Source organism: Cervus canadensis, chromosome 11 (genome assembly GCF_019320065.1).
Source record: "Cervus canadensis isolate Bull #8, Minnesota chromosome 11, ASM1932006v1, whole genome shotgun sequence".
In the NCBI taxonomy this organism is placed as follows: Eukaryota; Metazoa; Chordata; class Mammalia; order Artiodactyla; family Cervidae; genus Cervus; species Cervus canadensis.
In genome coordinates, this window is record NC_057396.1 from 72,534,116 (window position 1) to 72,557,454 (window position 23,339).

Consider the following 23,339-nt stretch of genomic DNA (forward strand, 5'->3'; position numbering starts at 1 on the left):
AATTAGCACTCTTCTTTGCCTTTGCCAGTCTACTTCCCTCACTTTTCCCTAATATTTAAGCTGATGGCAAGTATTTTGAAAGTCTGTCAGATGTGATTCATTTCCTTACCAAAAGGCAGGGTTGATAAATTTAAAAATAAATAATCATTGTGAAGGTAATACATGAAAGAAAATCAATTATCAAAGCAATTATTGTAAACCTTAGAGCTAGACCATGGCTAAGAGACAGGACGAGTAGGTCTATTTCCAGCAGAGGGAACACTGTGGGCCAAGGCCCAGAGGTAGAATGAAGAGACATCGTGCAATTAAAAGAGAGATCAAGGGTCTTGGCTCACACACACAGTTCAAGAGTTTATTTCTGGGTCACTTTTTAGCTATGTAACTTTTTTTTGTTGTTGTTTAGTTGCTAATGTGTCCAGCCCTTTTGCAATCCCATGGGCTGTAGCCCCTCAGGTCCCTCTGTCCACGCAATTTCCCAGGCAAGAATACTGGAGTGGGCTGCTACTTCCTTCTCCAGGGGATCTTCCTGACCCAAAGATTGAGCCTGCATCTCTTGCTTGGCAGGCAGGTTCTTTACCACTGAGCCACCAGGGAAGCCCGTAACTATTTTAGCTGTGTAGTTCATTCTTTGCCATGTGCATTTGTATTTAGAAATGCTGAATTTGCATATTTATACATACAGTTAAATAATTATACAATAGGTACACATATACACTGCACTTTACAATTTAATGAGAAAAATTATCATTGATTTCACTCCTTGTCAGTATAGGAAGATTTACCTTATTTTAATTCTCTGCTATTTTAACAATACTGCAGTTAAATCTTCTTGTGATTCTATGTATATGTATTTGTTGTTTCTATAAGAAAGAAACATGTTTACAATGGAATTACAGAATCAATGAGTATAAACATTTTAAACCAAATAGATACCCATATATTCTTCGTTCAAAATGTTTATTCTCAACCATATTACATCAGAGAACTCTTTTATTTCTACTAACTCATATCCTATGAGAATACATGGTACGTTAGAAAATAATTCAGAAAAACTTTCAAAAAATATTTAAACTAGTTTCATAGATAAAAGACAGTGAGAATTATTTTGTCAATTCATAAATATTGTTTCTATTTACTGTAATAATAATAATTGGCGTTTATTAATTACACGGCTTGTCACTTCCTTGAGGTCTCAGAGTTAGTGAGTAGTATGGCTTGAATTTAAACTCCAGGAAACCTGATTCTGTGGCTTAGCTTTTTTTTCTCTCAATTCTGTTTGATACATGAATATATACGTTCCCCAGGGAACACCTGAGTACCTAGATGGTTCTAGTGCTTGCACTTGATTTTTCAATTGTATGTGTATTCAGTGCACTCTTAGCTTATAGAACTCTGTGGGTATTCAACTGGATCAGATTTGTCACTTAAGGAATTCAAAACAGTCTCTTCACACAAATATCTTACAAGCGCCTTTCTCTTTTCATAAAACTAAGGACTGTCTAGTAGAGTGCAACCAACTGCAGTAGAAATTTTAGAATGAAAGCGACAATAATGCTGTTATTTAAAAAAATTAAAGTCTACAATAACTTATTAGTGTTTACCAAGGATTCCTCTGAGTTAGCGCCATTAGCATGACTAAACCACCAGCATCACCATGACTGCAGTCATTCCTGTGTGTAGATCTACTTAAAACTAAACGCAGTACTGATGTTTTGACATATAGAGAAATATTAAAATTTTCTCATTCTTACAGCCATGAATTCAATGTATTATTGATTAATTAAAATACATTTTAAGAAAAATAGGTAGTACTTCTTTTTTTTTTTTTTTCCTGGACAGACAGTAGAAGCCAAGAGTAAGTGAGAAAAGTCTTGGACTGTGGGAAAAAGAAGAAAGGAAAAAAAAAAAAAGCAATGGAAAGAGAGTGAGAGATACAGATAAAAGGTCACAAGGAGAAACAGGTGAGAAATAGAAAGGGGGCAGAAGAGGGAGGGAGAATAAGAGAAAGTGAAATTGGAATCAGTTCAGTCAGTTCAGTTCAGTCACTCAGTTGTATCCGAGTCTTTGCGACCCCATGAGTCACAGCACGCCAGGCCTCCCTGTCCATCACCAACTCCCGGAGTTCACTCAAACCCATGCCCATCGAGTCGGTGATGCCATCCAGCCATCTCATCCTCTGTCATCCCCTTCTCTTCCTGCCCCAAATCCCTCCCAGCATCAGGGTCTTTTCCAATGAGTCAACTCTTCACATCAGGTGGCCAAAGTACTGGAGTTTCAGCTTCAGCATCAGTCCTTCCAATGAACGCCCAGGACTGATCTCCTTTAGGATGGACTGGTTGGATCTCCTTGCAGTCCAAGGGACTCTCAAGAGTCTTCTCCAACACCACAGTTCAAAAGCATCAATTTTTCGGCACTCAGCTTTCTTCACAGTCCAACTCTCACATCCATACATGACCACTGGAAAAACCATAGCCTTGACCAGATGGTCTTTGTTGGCAAAGTAATGTCCCTGCTTTTTAATATGCTATCAAGGTTGATCATAACTTTCCTTCCAAGGAGTGAGCGTCTTTTAATTTCATGGCTGCAGTCACCATCTGCAGTGATTTTGGAGCCCCCAAAAATGAAATCTGACACTGTTTCCACTGTCTCCCCATCTATTTCCCATGAAGTAATGGGACCAGATGCCGTGATCTTAGTTTTCTGAATGTTGAGTTTAAGCCAACTTTTTCACTCTCCTCCTTCACTTTCATCAAGAGGTTTTTTAGTTCCTCTTCACTCTCTGCCATAAGGGTGGTGTCATCTGCATATCTGAGGTTATTGATATATCTCCTGGCAATCTTGATCCCAGCTTGTTCTTCTTCCAGCCCAGCGTTTCTCATGATGTACTCTGCATATAAGTTAAACAAGCAGGGTGACAATATACAGCCTTGACGTACTCCTTTTGCTATTTGGAACCAGTCAGTTGTTCCATGTCCAGTTCTAACTGTTGCTTCCTGACCTGCATACAGGTTCCTCAAGAGGCAGGTCAGGTGGTCTGGCATTCCCATCTCTTTCAGAATTTTCCACAGTTTATTGTGATCCACACAGTCGAAGACTTTTGCGTAGTTAGTAAAGCAGAAATAGATGTTTTTCTGGAACTCTCTTGCTTTTTCGATGATCCAGCGGATGTTGGCAATTTGATCTCTGGTTCCTCTGCCTTTTCTAAAACCAGCTTGAACATCTGGAAGTTCTCGGTTCACGTATTGCTGAAGCCTGGCTTGGAGAATTTTGAGCATTACTTTACTAGCGTGTGAGATGAGTGCAGTTGTGTGGTAGTTTGAGCATTCTTTGGGATTGCCTTTCTTAGGGATTGGAATGAAAACTGACCTTTTCCAGTCCTGTGCCCACTGCTGAGTTTTCCAAATGTGCTGGCATATTGAGTGCAGCACTTTCACAGCAGCATCTTTCAGGATTTGAAATAGCTCAACTAGAATTCCATCACATCCACTAGCTTTGTTCGTAGCGATGCTTTTAAGGCTCGCTTGACTTCACATTCCAGATAGTCTGGCTCTAGGTCAGTGATCACACCATTGTGATTATCTGGCTTGTGAAGATTTTTTTTGTACAGTTCCTCTGTGTACTCTTGCCACCTCTTCTTAATATCTTCTGCTTCTGTTGGGTCCATCAAAGAAACTCCTTGTAACTATTTTCCAGTACATTACCCACTCCTTTCTTGCTACCTACAACTGCTGTTTTTTGAAACACATTTTAGTTTGTTTAGCAATTTTCATTTCTAAGAGAGACACTCATTCAATTTTTAAGCTTGCTCTAAAGGATACAAAAGCAGATCAAGAAAAATAACTTAGTCTAACTCAAGTGAAAACTGAAGTCCCTAAGCCAGAGAATATATATTGCTTACAGATAAAGAAAAGAGATCTTGAGTGTGAATTATTTATGCATTTTAAGAGTGATAGATATCTATCTACTTGTTCACTGCAGTTCATTTAATTAATGATTGCCATATGTTGAAAGTAATTTCTATGCTATAATTCTATGAAATAAGTAAAACTCTACATATGAAATAGTTTATAAATAAAGATGATTCTTAGGGCTTAGTTACAACAGTTGGTCAAAAAAGGAAAATTCTATAAATAAAAGTTATAAGGTCATCTGAGATCTAACCTAAGATCTTACCAACTCAAGTTCCATTCACAAAAGGTAACTTTAGGGAGTCCAAGAACCAAGAGAAATTATTCCAAATTGATTTTTTTTTTTTTCACAGTGAAGACAAGCTGTCTGGGATACAGGTGAAGTAAATATCATCCATTTATTACTTCTTTGTCAAATTTGCACAATTATAATTTTTATTGCTTTCAAAGAGAGATTTAAAAGAGAAGTCTTAAATATTTATGGTCTTAATGAAGAAATAAACTTTTTGGATTTACCAGGTTAGAATACTACAGTGGGTTGCTATTTCCTTCTCCACGTCTGGTTTACCAAAGGATTTACATTCTCTCTAATTAGGGATGACTGCTAAAAGTCACCCAGGTACAGTGCTTACATAATCATTTAGATCCTTGTTTGCATCCTAGTTGAGTGTAGTCTGAGGCCAAAGTAGAAACATTTCTCTTTCAACTTCTTAGAAATTATATTATGAATGTACTGTTCTCCCTGGGGAGATGAACCTGGACTATAAGAGTTCAGTGCCTGTTTGAGCAGCTGTGACGTGAAACAGACTTACTTCATTCTAGTTGACCCCTTGAGGCTGATTCTCCTCTGATGGTGATGCTAACCCCTAACCCAGTGAATTTTCACCCACCTACCTTAATAACAGGTGTTCCCTGGGGCAAGGATATCACTGGGGACCGATCAGCAAGTAGCTGTGCAAGCAGAAATATAGATCACAGCATTAAATGTTCAATCATCTGTTCCTGCACTGTCATCTCAATTACAGAGTGGCCACGCGTGATATCATCTAACAGAGTCATATGCTTCTTAGCATGCATTTTTTCCCCCTCCTTTTGGAACCCGCTTAGTCTTTTATTTGATGGTATTAAATTGATATCCTTGAGCAGTTTCACAACAAAACTGGAAAGCAAAACTTGGTTCTTTCAAATAATTCCTAAGTATCAAGATTCTCTATTCTGAGATATTCAAACTGACTTACATTACCTCCAATATTTCCAATAGATACTTCTTAATTTACAATTGCCATTTTTTCTCTTATTTCTCAATCATAATTATTTTAGCAACTCCTCCACTGAGCTTCAGATTTCTTGTAGACTACCATTCATTAGTTTGATACTATAAGGGGAGTTTGTAATTTCCTCGGTTCTGTCTCACCACGGTAAAAATTTGAAGCCATGGACGGACCAGTGTTACAGCTCAGTTTATTTGGCAAGCAAAGGAAAATATATCCTCCAGGAGTGAGGGCAGGCCAACTCAAAAGAAGTGAAGAGAAGAGAGAAGAAGCCAGAGGCTCAATTTTGGCTCCTCTTTTTATGTTTTTGCTCTTGCCCCTGAGCCTGCCCTATGTAAACTGGGCTAGCCAGGAGGGCTGTTTGCTTCACCTGAGGTTCTCACTCTGGTCCTCACACCTTCCTCTGTTCTATTTTCACAGGCTTTTCCCTTTCTTTGTCTTTTAGCCACTGCTATTTTAGACTCCTTTTTCCTATTCTAACTACCTAACAATACCATTTAAATATTTTCTTATGCCCTGCTGTGTGTGTTAGTTTCAGGGTCATGTCTGACTCTTTGAGACCCAAGGACTGTAGCCTGCCAGGTTCCTCTGTTCATGGAATTCTCCAGGCAAGAATACTGGAGTGGGTAGCCATTTCCTTCTCCAGGGAATCTTCCTGACCCAGGGATTGAACCCAGGTCTCCTGCATTGGCAGGCAGATTCTTTACTATCTGAGCCACCAGGGAAGCCCCTAAGGCCAAGGAACCATGGACTGTAGCCTACCAGGCTCCTCTGTTTATGGAATTCTCTAGGCCATAATACTGGAGTGAAAAGCTGTTCCCTTCTCCAGAGGATCTTCCCAACCCAGGGCTCAAACCCAGATCTCCCACATTGCAGGTGGATTCTTTACTGACTGAGACATGATTTGCTTTTATAATCCCATAATCTGCTTTATGCCCTGGTGTAAATGATATTACTTCAATACTTCTCCAGTGCTGACCCTGACTTGTCCGTGGTTATATTCTAGCCTCCCAGGTAGGAAATGACTATCAGATGATTTGCCAGAAATTTTACATTTTCACAGAAGAACATGATTGCCAAAATAGACAAATGATTAAGTACTTTGGTAACTTTGTGATGATTTTCTAACTAGTTAGTCAAATTATTTTTAACAGCTGAAGGTGTAATTGAAGTCTGATAATCAAATATTATCTACAGAAACTTATACACTAATAAAGCTATATTTTAGCACCCAGAGCATTGAGTTGAAGTTTAAAGATATGAATTGAAATACTTTAGTACTGCTCCTTACCAGCTGTGGAACTTTGGGAATAAAGCAAGTTACTTATTTCTTGTTAGTCTTTTTTATGCATAAATCGCCAAGAGTTGAATCCAGATGGACACTGCAGTATCACCTTCCAAATTCCTCAATAGTGCATATAAAGGGAAGAATATAATTTACAGAGATCAAGATCTAGGGAGTGGGAGGAACAGGGCTTTTAGCATTCCAAAGACTTCCAAAGTGAAGGTAGGTGGGATAGAGGTCTAGAGAGCCAATGCAAAGTGTTAAGTACAAGTTTAAAATATAGACTAGAATTATTCACAAGAATCAGTTTTTCATACAAGGAATTATTTAATTTTCTTTTAAAGTAGTAAAGGGAAAAAAAGAAGGCAGGATAGGAATTCCCTGGTAACCAGAATAGTTTGCATCCTTAGTGTCTAGCAATGAATTCTAAGACATTTGGCTAAAAATATAGTAACAAACTGATCACTTTCTCTAACACTCAATTTTTCAAATTTATTAAGTAACCAGTATTTTAAAAATGTATATGGTTTACAGATATTTATATACAATGGGTTGTTTTGAAAATATTTTGAAAAGTTTTGCAAATGTTTCGGTGACTCTTTGAAGTCTAGTAGATTTGTTTCCGGAGATGGCAATGGCACCCCACTCCAGTACTCCTGCCTGGAAAATCCTATGGACGGAGGAGCCTGGTAGGCTGCAGTCCATGGGGTCGCTAAGAGTCGGACATGACTGAGCAGCTTCACTTTCACTTTTCACTTTCATGCACTGGAGAAGGCAATGGCAACCCACTCCAGTGTTCTTGCCTGGAGAATCCCAGGGACGGGGAGGCCTGGTGGGCTGCTGTCTATGGGGTCGCACAGAGTCGGACACGACTGAAGTGACTTAGCAGCAGCAGCAGATTTGTTTCAGTTTATTTTCACTATGTTTGACTAACGATCTGAGCCTACTGAATTTTTTAATTTTTTGGTTCTATACATTTTAGAAAAAAATCTAAATCTTCTCACAAATATTTATTTATTAACTACTGTGTGCCAGACATATTTTAGGTGTTTGAGCTAAAAGAGTGAACAGAACATGTAAAGGTTCCTTCCCCTTCGTGAATTTAGATTCTAGAGAAGGAGAGAGAAATTGCTAATTACAGTTACAAACATGCAAGTGGATATTGGCAAATCCCCTGTAGAAGGAAATGGCAACCCACTCCCGTATTCTTCCCTGAAAAATCCCACGGACAGTCCATAGGGTCGCAAAGAGTCAGACATGACTGAGTGACTAAACACACACACAAACAAGTGGATATCATGTTTCATTCCATTTATATGTATTATAGAAAAACAAAAAGCAGAATATTGTAAGGAAAATCACTAGCGCTAGGGGGCAGCCTGCAATTTTAAATGCATGATCAAGATAGTCTCCATGAGGGGCATCTTAATTGAATAAATATTGCAAGAGGTTAAGAGAGTCAGCCATGAGGACAACCACATGCAGTCATGTGTCCGGTGGGTTCAGGAGACAGTAAGCTGGCCAGTGAGGGGGAACTCAGAAAGTAGCAAGAGATACGGTCCCTTCACATGGTGCCTGACAGGCTGATTAATGACTCGTTGTTGATGAGAGTGAAACTGAGAACCATTAGAGAGCTCTGGTCATAGAGAAGAGCAAGCCTTGACTTATCTGTGACGGGATCACTCTGACTGCTCCAAAGGGCGTGACTGGGGTGAAGCAGGGGCAATAATTACAGAATTAGGGAGACGGGTCAGGGAGTGAATTTCAGTGATCTAGGTGAGAACTAAATGTGACTTACTCGAATTAGTGTTGATAAAGATAGCATGAAATGTTGAGCTCTGGATATATTGTGAAAGTAGAACCAACATAATTTTGTGTTAAACTAGATGCGGGTATGAAGAGAAAATTGCAGAGTTACTTAAAGTTTTTGGCCTGATATATCAAATTCGTAAGACAGGACTTCCCTGGTGTCTCAGACAATAAAGGATCTGCCTGCAGCGGGAGAGACCCAGGTTTGATTCCTGGGTCTGGAAGATACCCTGGAGAAGGGAATGGTTACCTATTCCAGTATTCTTGCCTGGAGAATTCCATGGACAGAGGAGCCCTGGGGCTACAGTCCATGGGGTCACAAAGAGTCGGACATAACTGAGAGACTAACACTTTGACTTTTCACATGGATAGGATGGAGTCACCATCAATTGAGAAGAAGAGTCCTTCTCTAAGAGTATAGCATGGTGGTGAGGATGGGGTGTTGGTGAGTGGAAGTGGAGTCAGGAGTTCATTTCTTACATTTAAAATCTGAGATGATTATTAAACAACAAAGTGGAGATTTGGACAGACAGGTACATATATGAGATTCAAATTAGGGACCATGGTCTGGGATGCTGATATATATATATGTGAACACTGAGCAGTTAGATAACATTTAAAGCTATAGGGCTGGATACATTTATTGAGGTAGTATACATTGACAGAGGGAAAAAGGGGACTTGGACTAAGCCCTAGGTTACTGAGAACTTATATAGAGAAGAAAGGCAGAATCAACAAAGGAGAATGACGAGTGACCTGATAAGTAGGAGGAACATCAAGACAGGCAAGTCAATTGAAAATCAATGAAATAACTGTATCAAGAAAACAGCAATTAACTTAGCAATGGATTTAGCAAGGTAAAGGTCATTTGCAATATTACCAAAGAAAGTTTGTTAAGGTGGAGTGTTGGGGAAGTCTGCTTAGTTTTGGCTTGAGATGGAGTGAGAGAAAATGAATAATATAGAGAAAGTATAAAAGCTCTCCTGATACATTTCACTAGGAAGGGAAAGAAATTAATGGAAAAAGTATTTGGAAAGAGTGTGGAGTTTTAAAAAGTGATATTTTGCGATGAAAACAAAACAAAACAAAACAAGATGTGTCTTGCCTACGGAAATGATCCTGCAAAGAGCAAATGTTGCTAACAGGGAATGTTAGTCACTCAGTCAAGTTCGACTCTTTGCAACCCCATGGACTGTAGCCTGCCAGACACCTCCCTCCATTGAATTCTCCAGGCAAGAATACTGGAGTGGTTGCAAGAGGAGAAATATCAGACCATTGCTCTTACACAGCAGGAGGAAATGAGATCTGGTACACAAGTGGAGGTATTGGCTTGAGATATAACTGGGAGTTCACAGGGGGCTGACTTCTGTAACAGGCAGGGAGGCTGATCATGTGGGTACAGATATAGGAGGTGAGCAGACAGAGTGAAGTCAATCTGCAAAACTTATTCCTAATTGTGTCAAGCTTTCCCTGAACTAAAAGGTAAAGCCACTGATTGGGACTCAAGAAAGGGAAGAAGGTTTTGGGGTTTTAAAGACAGAGGAAAAGATGGGAATTTTGCTCTAGCATTACAGCCCTTTATCACGACAGTCCTAATAGTCCCGTAAGCACTTTAGAACAGTGAGAGAAGAGATGGGTAGTGAAACTGCCGTGTGACGGTTTAGCTGCTTCGACTCACTTGACATCCAGGTCAAGAATTTAAAGAGAGATTGGTCAGTGTGATCTGAAACACTACTCACAGGATGAACCACAATTCAGTGAAAAATTCACACAGTCTGCTAGCATTTATCTGAAGACAGGCAAATCTACAAAATTTCTAGGTGAAATCTGAAGTTTGATTTAGCTCACTATTTGAGTTGAGCACCACCCTGTGGGCAGATAGCGTAGGTGTCAGATTAACCGAAGGGCTGTGGAAGCTGCAGAAACCATCAGTGAACAGGTTACCCTAGTCTGTGCAGAGCGCTGGATTGTGTGATCTGTCCCCCTGTCTGTTTAGGAAATAATCCTGGGAACTGATCTTTATCTGAGCATTTATCATAGTATTGTCTTAGCTTATTTGTCCTCAGGTGTGACAAATTCTCCACTTAAAAAAATGTGTAGAGAACTCTGTAGTAATAAGCCTTTCCTTTTCCCTCCAGGTTAAAAGTCTTTGTCTCTGTTTTTTTTTTTCCTAAAGAGTCTGAACAGAAATGTTGTGCTTCAGTTAATAATTCTGTGAATACTGTATCTGGCAAATTCTCCAGATTTCAAAACAACTTACATTTGGCAGAAAGCTATTACTACTCCCCTAATAATAAATAATAAATAAACACTATTTATTCCTGATTTTATCCCACATATGTGTTGCTAACTATTCTTATAATGGGCGGAGGTGGGGGTAGCTTCCTTTGTGGATCAGATGGTAGAGAATCTGCCTGCAATGCAGGAAACCAGGGTTCCATCCCTGGAGATCCCCTAGGAGAAGGGAAAGGCTACCCACTCCAGTATTCTGTCCTGGAGAATTCCATGGACTGTGTAGTCCAGGGGTCGCAAAGAGTCAGACACGACTGAGCGACTTTCGCTTTCACTTCACTTTAGGGCCCCACTTGCATCAATGGACAGATCATCCAGAATTTATGGTTAGATTACGGTGAACTCTTCCTCACTACAAAAACACTGCATTTCTGGACACTGTACCTGGTGCCCAGTGACAGGCAGCTTTCTATTCTGATGGGTAGGAAACCAGAACTATTACAGGTCCTGTGTGAGTTCCGAGGATTACTTCCTCTGGGAACTAAGCTTGCCTGATATCCTAAAGATACTCAACATCCTTAGGGTCTTAGCTCTCCACAGTGTTACTCACACATTAAAGTGTTGTTCTCCAGTAAAATAATTAATAATACATGTTTTAGTCAAAAAAGTTTATTCATATTGAAAAATTAAATATCCAAAATATGGGCTGGTAACTCTGGACAAAAAATGAGGGGAAAACCTACCAGATATCAAAAATATAGCAGACAGCTACAACAACTATAAACATGTGGTATTAACAATAGAATAGGCATATCATTTAAACTGAGAACAAACTCCTGAAATTGAACATAATGGATAAAGGACTTACCTGATGGCTCTGAGGTTAAGACTTCACTTTCCCATGCAGGGGGTGTGAGTTTAATCCTTGGTTGGAGAGCTGAGATCCCATATACCTTACAGCCAAAACAAACAAACAAACAAACAAAAAAACCAAACATAAAACAGAAGAAATATTGGAACAAGGTTCAATAAAGACTTTAGAAAATGGTCTGCATCAAAAAAAAAAAAAAAAACCTTTAAAAAAAAAGGGACACAGTGGATAAGAGATTTTGGAATAAGGTTAAAGTGGTATCTAAAATTACTGGAAAAATATAAACTATTCAAAAAAATGTGTAGCTATCTGAAACACATTCTTTTTTACCATGGTAAATGAAAATAGATAAAACTTTATTTATTTATTTATTTGAAAATAGATAAAACTTTAAATGAAAAGTATCTGGAAAAGTAGCAGAGAAAACTATGGCAAAATATTTTATGACTGTGCAGTCTAGAAAGTTTACCTAATAATGATGAAAAGGAAGGTGGTATTGTAAGGGTTACTTATCAGTTTTCATTCCAACCCAAAGAAAAGCAATGCCAAAGAATGCTCAAACTACCGCACAATTGCACTCATCTCACACGCTAGTAAAGTAATGCTCAAAATTCTCCAAGTCAGGCTTCAGCAGTACGTGAACCGTGAACTTCCACATGTTCAAGCTGGTTTTAGAAAAGGCAGAGGAACCAGAGATCAAATTGACAACATCTGCTGGATCATCAAAACAGCAAGAGAGTTTCAGAAAAACATCTGTTTCTGCTCTATTGACTATACCAAAGCCTTTGCCTGTGTGGATCACAATAAACTCTGGAAAATTCTGAAGGAGATGGGAATACCGGACCACCTGACCTACCTCTTGAGAAATCTGTATGCAGGTCAGGAAGCAACGGTTAGAACTGGACATGGAACAACACACTGGTTCCAGATAGGAAAAGGAGTACATCAAGCCTGTATATTGTCACCCTGCTTATTTAACTTATATGCAGAGTACATCATGAGAAATGCTGGGCTGGAGGAAGCACAAACTGGAATGAAGATTGCCGGGAGAAATATCAATAACCTTAGATATGCAGATGACACCACCCTTATGGCAGAAAGTGAAGAAGAACTAAAGAGCCTCTTGATGAAAGTGAAAGAGGAGCGTGAAAAAGTTGGCTTAAAACTGAACATTCAGAAAACTAAGATCATGGTATCTGGTCCCATCACTTCATGGCAAATAGATGGGGAAACAGTGGCTGACTTAATTTTTTGGGGTTCCAAAATCACTGCGGATGGTGACTGCAGCTATGAAATTAAAAGACAGTTACTTCTTGAAAGGAAAGTTATGACCAACCTAGACGGCAGATTATAAAGCAGAGACATTACTTTGTCCACAAAGGTCCATCTAGTCAAGGCCATGGTTTTTCCAGTAGTCATGTATGGATGTGAGCATTGGACTATAAAGAAAGCTGAGTGCTGAAGAATTGATGCTTTTGAACTGTGGTGTTGGAGAAGAGTCTTGAAAGTCCCTTGGACTGCAAGGAGATCAAACCAGTCAATCCTCAAGGAAATTAGTGCTGAATATTCATTGGAAGGACTGATGCTCAAGCTGAAACTCCAATACTTTGGCCACCTGATGAGAAGAACTGACTCATTGGAAAAGACCCTGATGCTGGGAAAGATTGAAGGTGGGAGGAGAAGGGGACGACAGGGGATGAGATGGTTGTATGGTATCACTGACTTGGTGGACGTGAGTTTGACCAAGCTCCAGGAGTTGGTGATGGACAGGTAAGCCTGGAAAGCTGCAGTTCATGGGGTCACAACGAGTCAGACTCAACTGAGTGACTGAACTGAACCTATCAAGAACAGTAATTTTAACAACTTATCCTATGAATACTGACTTGAACCACATTTTCAATTATAAGTCCTGAATCTAGCTATTCAGTAGAATCTGGCTATTGTAGGAATGAAAGTGAAAGTGTTAGTTGCTCATTTTTGTCCAACTCCTTGCAACCTCACAGATTGTAGCCCGCCAGGCTCCTCTGTCTATGGAATTTTCCAGGCAAGAATACTGGAGTGAGTTGCCATTCTCCTCTCCAGGGCATCTTCCCAACCCAAGGATCAAACCCTGGTATCTTGCATTGCAGGCAGATTCTTTACCATCTGGTCTACCAAGAAATCCCTCATTATAAGAATAGTTAGCAACAAATATTTGGGATAAAATCAGGAATAAACAGTGTTCTTGGGACTGCTTTTAGGGGAGAAATAATAGCTTTCTGCCATATTTAAGTTGTTTTGAAATCTGGAGATACAGAAAATGGAAAAGTTTAAGCAATGAGAACAAGTGAGAAGGAAAGAAGAATGGTAAAAGTAGTCATTTTCTTAAACCTGTAGTGAGAAGAAGGACCTGTGTTTATATTTTGGGAACTCCTAGCTGTGTGAGTATTCAGGGAAAGGCGTGGATGATCAAGGATCCTAGCCTCATGCTCGCAGGAGAGCTCAGCTTCCTATGGTCCAATGTTATGAGGATTTCACGGAGCACAGAAGCTCTTCTTGTCTTAGCTTGTTCAAAGTAGGGTAGGGTGGTGGATGGAGATGGGGCATTTGTGGCAATTGCTGCTCTGATTTCCCATTAGGTTTGTTGCATTCAGCAAGTGGAGAAAGACAGCAATTGGGAAAGTTTTGGGAAAATGAGCCTCCATGCATCTTCTGTGTGGTTGTTTTATTTGCAAGTTGAAGTATCCGTCATGAAAGTGCTAGTCACTCAGTTGTGTCCGACTCTTTGCTACCCCAGGGACTGTAGCCCACCAGGCTCCTCTGTCCATGGAATTCTCCAGGCACGAATACTGGAGTGAATAGCCATTTCCTTCTCCAGGGGATCTTCCTGACACAGGGATCGAGCTGGGGTCCCCCAGGTTCCTCCACAGACAGAGTAGCTTGACAGGCTTCAGTGCATGGGGCAGGAAAGAGTCAGCCGGGACTGAGTGACTAACACTCTCACTTTGAGGTATATGTATGTATGTATCTTTGCAAGAGCAAAATTCTCCAAGATGAGTGACAGTCATGAAAGCTGTGAGAATTAAATAGCTCAAAGAAAATTATGATCTTCCAAATAATTAAATAAATTGGAAAATAGACTGATCATTCATATGAATATTTAGAGAGTTTGTTGGCTATATATGGGGAAGAGTGTTACTGCTTTTTTGAGGTAAGCAATGTTCTCAAAAATTTAAATCATTTTAAAATCGGGAAGAATATTAATGGCTAGAGTATGTCAGAATTCTAGTCATATGAGAGTTTGATTTCTAGCATTTACAACAGTGACACAAGTAAGTTTTAAGAACATTAACTCATTTAAATCAGGGATCCTTCAAGAAAAAACAAACAAACAGAAAAAGCACTCTGTAAATTCTTCACTTGAATAGCGGTAAATTACACAACAACAAAAAGAAATGTCTTCTGGGCCAGCTCCAAATTCAGGAGGAGGAAATTTCCCAAAATGTACAATTGCATACATGGTAAACCGCAGTTTTAAAAATGAAGACACAGTAAATAATACAAAGAGTATAAGAAAAAGATGTTAAAGAAAATAAGGTAGCTAAGGTCATTGATCAGGTTTACATCCAGCCAGCCTTTGACAACTGATATGGGAACAGAAATGCCAAAATACGTTGAACTTGCAGGCCCTGAGGCTAGAGTTTGCCGGGGATAACATCAAAATGACCAAAAGTCAACTCCAGAAGACTTCAAATCTAATCAAAAGCCACTATAATCTGAGGGCACACTTTACTGGATTTTTATGACCCAGTTGGGGGAAGGAGCTCTCATCACATGTTCCCAGGAGGCTGGGTCACCACCAAATGTTCCTCAGTTCTGGTTCAGATGATCACCCATGATGAGTTAGCTTTACCGCACACCACTGATATTACAGTGGTCTCCCTGCACACTCAGATGGGCCAGCATCCCTCTCCAACACCCCACAGCAAGAATGGAAATCTTGGCAGCTGTCAGTTCTTCAGTCACATTTCAGTAGCTGGGAACACCAGGCCAATTTCTGTTACAGAATGCCCTGGTGAGAAACAATGCAGAAAGATCATTCTCAAAATATTTGTAGGTACCAGATGTTGTACCTAGAGCATCTGCCGTCCTCAGTTAGTTCCAAGAAGAACTTATTTTCCTTCCCTGTTAAAGGCCATGCATTTTTAACCTGATCTATCCTATATCCTAAGTTTTCTTTCTCCTCTTCCTGCCCAAATCTGGTAGCTATTTTCCAATATCTCATTAGAAGAATTCACAGACACCCCTTCCAATGATCATCATTATATGAAAATCTCCAAACCAAACAAAAAGTAAATTTTTAGAGATAAATATCATATATTTTAGAGGATTTTCTGTGTGTGTGTGTGTGTGTGTGTGTGTATGCACATACACCCAATTAAATATCACAGAACTGTGAAAGTCCTATTGAGTAATTTTGTTGATTAATTTGCAGCAAGAAACTGAAGTGAAAAAAAATGAAATGAATAAGGACATATTGTCTCCAAGTCACACCTAAAATATTCACCAATTTTGAGAGTAAATGTTCTCTTAGGGCATCCTGGGAGCACAGTGATAAAGAATCTGCCTGCTTATGTAGGAGACAAGAGACACGGTTGTGATCCCTGGGTCAGGAGAACCCCTGAGGTAGGACATGGCAGCTCACTCTAGTATTTTTGCCCGAAGAATTCCATGGACAGAGGAGTCTGGTGGACTGGAGTCCATGGGGGCAAAGAGTCGGACATGCCTGACAGACTGAGCACACATACGTGTGTATAACAATAAATCTGAATCCTGTGACAGGGTTGTGGACGCATCATTATGGAGATTGTACGTGGCAGTAAATTATGCTGTCATGTCCCAGAGGGGCAGGAGGTCACAAATGACACTAACGTAGGCATTTAGCTCTTCTACCTTTCAAATGCTGAATTCTAAGGTGATAAATAATTTTGGCTGAAGACCAAGCACGAAACTGAACTTCACAAAGTACCTATTTAGCAACCTTTTGAAAGACACTCAAATATGAGAAATAATTGACTACACATTGAAAAGGTACCCTTAGGTGCCTTGTATGTAGACAAAGAACACTTCACAAAGGGACAGACAGTCTTGAATGTGAAGATGGCTCTGTGCCCATGCCCTGAGGGACAGGAAGTGGGAGAAGAGTGATCTTAGTAAGATGCGCTGCGTGAAAGCAGAGAGTTGGCATGAACTTACAGATGGGAAGAAAGGAAAGGGGCCTTGGTCTCCAACCCTGACTGCACAGGGCACTAGAGACAGAGGCACCATTCAAGGTGGCTGATGTAATGTCTTCAGAGAACCTTTTATCATTTTGGGGGAATTGCAGCCTGCTAACGGGAGCCATTTTCAGTAGCTTGATAGTAGGATTCAGCGCTAAAGCTTTTTTTCCAAGAAACCACTGTTGCTAAAAGAAGTTGTCATTGGGGAGTTGATAAACCAAAGTGTCTATTAGTGTGGATAAAGTTTTGGCACCAAGTGTTCTGAATAATTAAAACATTGCATCATCCATGGACACCCAGAGACTGCATTGGAAGGGGGCAGTGACCACGGTTTGCCATATACCTCAGAGAATGCACTTTTTCCTGACCTGCTTCATGAGGCAAAGGCAGGAACTGGAGCCCCAAGGCATCTCTAAGTAAGGCGGATCTAAAGAATATGTCATAGTCCTTGCCTCAATGTAGCTCATGATTCCAAGGAATTACACTCAAAAGAAACACCTGGCATTTTCATGTAGAAGTCTCTACATCAGGGAGTAAATACATTGGATTAAATTTTAATAATGGCTTTTTTTTTTTTAGAGCGGTTTTAGGTTCACAGTTTAGTTGAAAGGAATGTACAGGTTTCTCACATACCCATACCCCTACACATATATAGTATCTCCCATTATCAACTTCTCCTAGAGTTGATTTGTTCCAAATTTATTACAAATGATGAACTTACATTGACACATAATAACCCAAAGTCCATAGTTTACCTTAGGGTTCTCTCCTGTTGTTGTATGTTTCATGAATTTGGAGAAAAGTATAATGATATGCATCCATCATTATATCACTAGTGTCATAAAGAGTGTTTTCACTGCCCTAAAGATCCTCTACACTTCACCTATTCACCTCCCTCCCACCGATTCATGTTGAATTTCTGATTTATGTAATAGAATAAAGGTAATCTATCTTTCTGAGTCCTTCACTCAGTGTAAGGAATCTGTCATAGGTTACAGTCCTTGCAGACAGTGCCTGCCATTATGTGGTACCAGGTGCTGGGTTTGCTTAGGACTCAAGGTCCTGGAAGTTAATCTATTTATAGAGCTCTTTAACAAATCGATGGGAAAGTAAATATGATACATCTCATCATTTAAATAACAGAATATATTATTCTACTTGGTTAGGGTTTTGAATCCAGGCCATATTCAGTTGAACAAAGAACTATGATATCTTGCAATACGCTAATAAAGACCCTTCATTATAATGCCTCTTCTGAATTCTAAAAGTGGTCTTTAACTGAGGTATGCAAGCAGGAGCATGGAAATACTTTTATAAATATTTTCCATATTGATAGAAACATCATAAACCTCTAATCTAATTGTATAGATCACATAGTTTAACAATATTTAATAAATAGGAATAAGTCTTTCTGCCTCAAAGAAATTTTCTTTCCTTCACAGGACTCTGGTCCACGTTAGTGTTGAAAAAATTGTCTTACAAATGACAAGGAAAAAGAGGTTAAGAATTGACATTTGTAAACTGACATTGAAAGCTATGAACTCAGGTTGTTTTGAGGATTATAATTTTATCCATGTTCTTAACTGGAGCAACAACAACAAAAGAGAACATACTTTTCTTTAATTCTTTGCTAATCTTGTGAAAGTTTCCAGCTTTGGTCACAAATACACTATTTGTCTTCTTTTTTGGCACATAACTAGATTGCATCTCCTTACTCCTTATTGAAATTTATGATATTATTTTGTAAATCTGAATACTGGCACATCCTAAAACCTATCAATTACACTCTTAGGAAACATATTCTTATGTTCATAATTGCTGTTCATAGTAGTCAAATATCTATTGACTGGATATTGAATAAATACATTTTGAAATAATCCCATAATGGAGTGTGATACAGCCATGGAAATGAATTTACAACTAAATTCAACAACCATAATGAAATACAGTAGGGTTGGATGAAAAAAATAAAAGGAATTCCAAGAGGTCTGCATATAGGATGTTAAGTTCTGTAAAATTCAAAGCCAGGGAAAATATATGTAGATAAAAATGTTTTATTTTTAGGACAAAATTAAAATATTTGTTACTTTTAAGAAGAGGTGGACAACAGATAGGAAAGTGTTTAAAATGTTTAATTATGGGTAATATTTTAGTTCTTGAGATGGTAGTAAGTTTACTAGGATTTATTTTATTAGTTACATGAATGCCAAAAAGCAGTATGGAGTAGGAAATGGCAACCCACTCCAGTATTCTTGCTTGGAAAATTCTATGGACAGAAGAGTGGCAGGCTACAGTCCACGGGGGTTGCAAAGAATCAGACATGTCTGAGCAGACACAGCTGAGCAACTGTGCATGCACAAAAAGGCAATAATATAAAATGAACAAATGAAAGATGGTCAAATTTTTTGGAAATGGATGAATTCTACTGTTGAAAATTTATTATAAAAATGGGTCTCTTCTATTAGTTGGATCTGCTTCCTTTTTTGTTGACTTCATTTTTAATCAGGCTGTCTCCATTATGGTAAAATTAGGCAGGAGTTCCCAGTCTCCATTTTTGGTAATTCTATTAGGAAAAAAAAAAAGATAGTGACTTTTCTTAATAGTGAAGAAAAATTATTTTAATAAGATGTTTTCCTTAATAAGTGTCTCTTTATTAGTTATCAAAACAAATGGAAATGAATTAGAAAAAGATGAGATTTCTACTCATTGTTCGTATACATTTTAATCCTCAGAATACTTGTTGCAAATCTGTGGTTTCTTGGTGAAGAAAAGCTCTAGCACACAAAATAAAATCTTGTTTCAAGCACCCTGGTGCCTTCCCTAGATTGTAATTACAGATAGTTTACAACAGATAGCGAATAAGAACAAAGGGGCACCCTCCGATCCTAGAGAGTCAGGAGTGCGAACCGGAAGTCTCCCCTTCACAGACTGGCGGCTCCTGAGGTGACCTGGGGGACACCATTCCTTCTCCTCCAAGGCCTCCAGCTCACACGCACGTCGAGCGGCCGAGCCTGTCCGCCACGCACAGCAGCGGCAGCCCCGGGAGAGGAGCCGGACAACCCAAAGGGAAAACCAGCGGGACAGGACCTGCCGAGTTTGCCTTGCCCAGCTCCCGAGGAGGCCCAGGAAAGCTGAGTCCTAGAAAAGGGGTCAGTCAGGCAGGGACGCCAGTGTGTGAGGAGGATGGTGATGCGGGCCTTGGCATCAGACAGGCAGGGAAGGCTCCAGTCACGCCTCGTGGGCGTGGGCCAAGGGGCCGCCCGCCTTCTCGGACCACTGGAACCAGGGAGACAGCTGTGCCTGGCCCCTTGGGCATAGAGGGCATTTCACCTAGCATGTCGCCGGACGATAAATCCTTCACCCTTGTCAGGCCTCGAGCGCCAGGCTCCAGCAGACGGCAGACACGGGTGCTGGTGCTTTGCGTCCACGCGACTCTCCCGAGATTCCATGCCAGACTGCTGCTGGCCCTTCAGATGGCTTAGATGCGTCCCCTCCAGGGAACAGCTTTGTCGGGCTCCGTGTTGTAGCCAAGTGGTCATCCAATGGCTATTTTTACTCCGGGAAAATCACACAAGATGTCGGAGCCGGGAAGTATAAGTTGCTCTTTGATGATGGGCACGAGTGTGACGTGTTGGGCAGAGACACCCTGCGGTGTGACCCCATCCCCCTGGACACGGACGTGACCGCCTCTCGGAGGATGGGTATCTCAGTGCAGGAGCGGTCAGAGGGCACAGGAGGAGTCTGGAGAGCGGTACTACAGCCTTGGGAAAGACGGCCAAAGCAAGTGGTACACGCGGATGGCTGTCATCCTGTCCTTGGAGCAAGGAAAGACTGCGAGAGCGGTATGGCCTGGGCCCACAGGAGGCGGTAACGCCCCTCACCGAGGCAGCAGATATCAGCTTGGACAACGTGGTGGACGGGAAACGGAGACGGCGAAGTAATGTCAACTCCCCAGCCACCCCACCACTTCCAGCAGCAGCAGTACCACCCCTACCCGGAAGGTCCCAGAGAGTCCTCCTGCCACCGCGGGGGGCCCCTCGGGCCAAAGGAAGCTCGTCACTCCTGAAGAGGAGCGGTCCCCTGCCAAGCGAGGCCGGAAATCTGCCGCTGTGAAGCCTGGTGCGGTGGGGGCAGGAGAGCTGGTGAGCCCCTGTGAGAGTGGCGACAAGCCGGGTGACCTCTGCCCTGGAAGAGCAGAGAGCGCCTCTGCCCCTCAACAAGACCTTGTTTCTGGCTATGCCTTTCTCCTCACCATGCCACAACAAGCGACAAGTTGGCTAGCTGCTCCAAATTGCCAGATGGTCCTACAGGAAGCAGCGAGGAAGAGGAGGAATTTGTAGAAGTTCCTCCTTTCAACAAGCAGTACACAGAATGCCAGCTTCGAGCAGGAGCTGGCCACATTCTTGAAGATGTTAGTGAAGCCCAGTGTAACACCCCCCACCAGTGTCTCCTAACTGCGGATCCGCGCTGTCGAACCCGGAAGCACTTCCTGTGCCAGTGGGATTCCTTCTGTGCCTCAGGTCTGGGTCCATGACAGCTGCCATGCCAACCAGCTCCAGAATTACCGCAGTTACCTGCTGCCAGCTGGGTACAGCCTTGAGGAGCAAAGGATTCTGGATTGGCAACCCCGTGAAAACCCTTTCCAGAATCTGAAGGTACTCTTGGTATCAGACCAACAGCAGAATTTCCTGGAGCTCTGGTCCGAGATCCTCATGATTTGGGGGAGGAGGGGGTGGGGGGGGCAGCCTCTGTGAAGCAGCACCATTCAAGTGCCCATAACAAAGATATTGCTTTAGGGGTGTTTGACGTGGTGGTGACGGACCCCTCATGCCCAGCCTCCGTGCTGAAGTGTGCTGAAGCATTGCAGCTGCCTGTGGTGTCACAAGAGTGGGTGATCCAGTGCCTCATTGTTGGGCAGAGAATTGGATTCAAGCAGCATCCAAAATATAAACACGATTATGTTTCTCACTAAGGATACTTGGTCTCACCGGTTTTATTCCCTGCTGTTGTGGCGATTGTGTTTTAACCAGGTTTTAAATGTGTCTTGTGTGTAACTGGATTCCTTGCATGGATCTTGTATATAGTTTTATTTGCTGGACTTTTATGATAAAATAAATGTTGAATCTCTTTGGTTGTAGTAAAAAAAAAAAAAAAAAAAAGAACAAAGGGGCACCCTAGAGCACTGGGTGGAGCAGAGTAGCTTTTTTGTGATCCACTGGTTTGTTTGTTTGTTTTTTAACTAAAGTCAGTGTTGTTTTCTTCCTCTCTTCTGTCACTTTCCCTGCCATCCATTTGAATTTTCCTCTTTTTCCCTGGTAACTTTGGTCAGCCCAAGGCACCTAATGCCTTCAAATCCTTTTACACACTTGGTTCTTGAGTATAAGGAAGGGTAATTTATTTTTCTATTGGCTAAGTGGACAAACCAAAAGTTAAACCTATTACAACATTGGGGATGTTTGTCATGAACAAAGGAAGGGAAACTTTAGGGAATACTACTCTCTGTGATGCTAATACCTAACATCATTATGTTTTAAAATATTCCCTTTAGCATACAGAAAGGTTTATTTTTTTTCTCAGCATTCCATGAGAAGGCTGTTTTGAAAAAAGGATGGAAAGACGACTAATTTAGGGGGTTCTAACAGGTAAGTGAGAGATTACTTACATGATTGTACTGAGAAAGGCATCATGCAGAATAATTTAACAAATTTTAAAAATATATTTCCATATGGCTTTTTCCCTTGAAGTAGGAAATAGAAACTAATACAGATAATGACTGTGACATAAGCTTCTTGGAGAATGCCAGCCACTCCACATCTAAGAGACAGCTTTAAACAGAATGCTGTATATCACAGATTAAAAGTATTACTCTTTGCATGTTTCTAAAATGATATTTTAAGAATATAACTTGTAGTTGATATGCATCTGGATTTGTTTTGAAACAGCGAATAACTACACCTGATGGAAGATTCAGAGGAAACATAACAAAGTGAAAGGTAATAATTGAATAATGAAGGTGAAGGGTAATGTGCCATATATGTGGGGGGAAATTTCCATCTTTCTCTAATTTAGGCTTTTGAGGGATAAAGAACCTTGGGCAGATCTGTTCTCCTTCCCACAGGGAAAGGTACATTTTTCATAGAAATTAAATGAATATAGAGATTTTCCTAAAGATAGAGGTGAAAGATAAACAAATCAGAGAGGGCGGTATAGTTTAAGAGAGTCCTAAGGAAACCAAAGTTTTCACTGTGGCTTCTGCAATAAAACAGATTTGTCAGGTAGAAGGGCTTCTCTGGGGGCTCAGACGGTAAAGAATCTGCCTGCAATGTGGGAGACCGAGGTTCAATTCCTGGTTTGGGAAGATCCCTTGGAGGAGGGCATGGCAACTTACTCCAATTTCCTGTCTGGAGAATCCCGTGGACAGAGGAGGCTGGCGGGCTGCAGTCCACGGGGCCGCAAAGAGTCAGACATGACTGAACGATTAAGCACACACAACCCTGTCAGGTAGAAGGATCAACATGACACCTTATGCTTCACTCTCTTTTGTTCAGCACCTTTTCTGTGTGATTTTCTTTCAGCTCATCTCTTTTAGCTCCCAGCTCAACATACTATCTCTTTATTGCTGTTTTGAGAAATTTAGCTGTTCTAAAACTGGCCAAGCTTGTTTGAAGAGTTAAAGTACAGTAGTTAGTAGAAAGTAATGCTGTT

General features: G+C 40.7%; 1 pseudogene; it reads left to right on the top strand.

The window, feature by feature from the left end:
- The first annotated feature begins 8,350 nt into the window (after positions 1–8,350).
- LOC122449344 lies at positions 8,351–21,762 on the top strand (annotated as a pseudogene).
- The last annotated feature ends 1,577 nt before the right edge of the window (positions 21,763–23,339 follow it).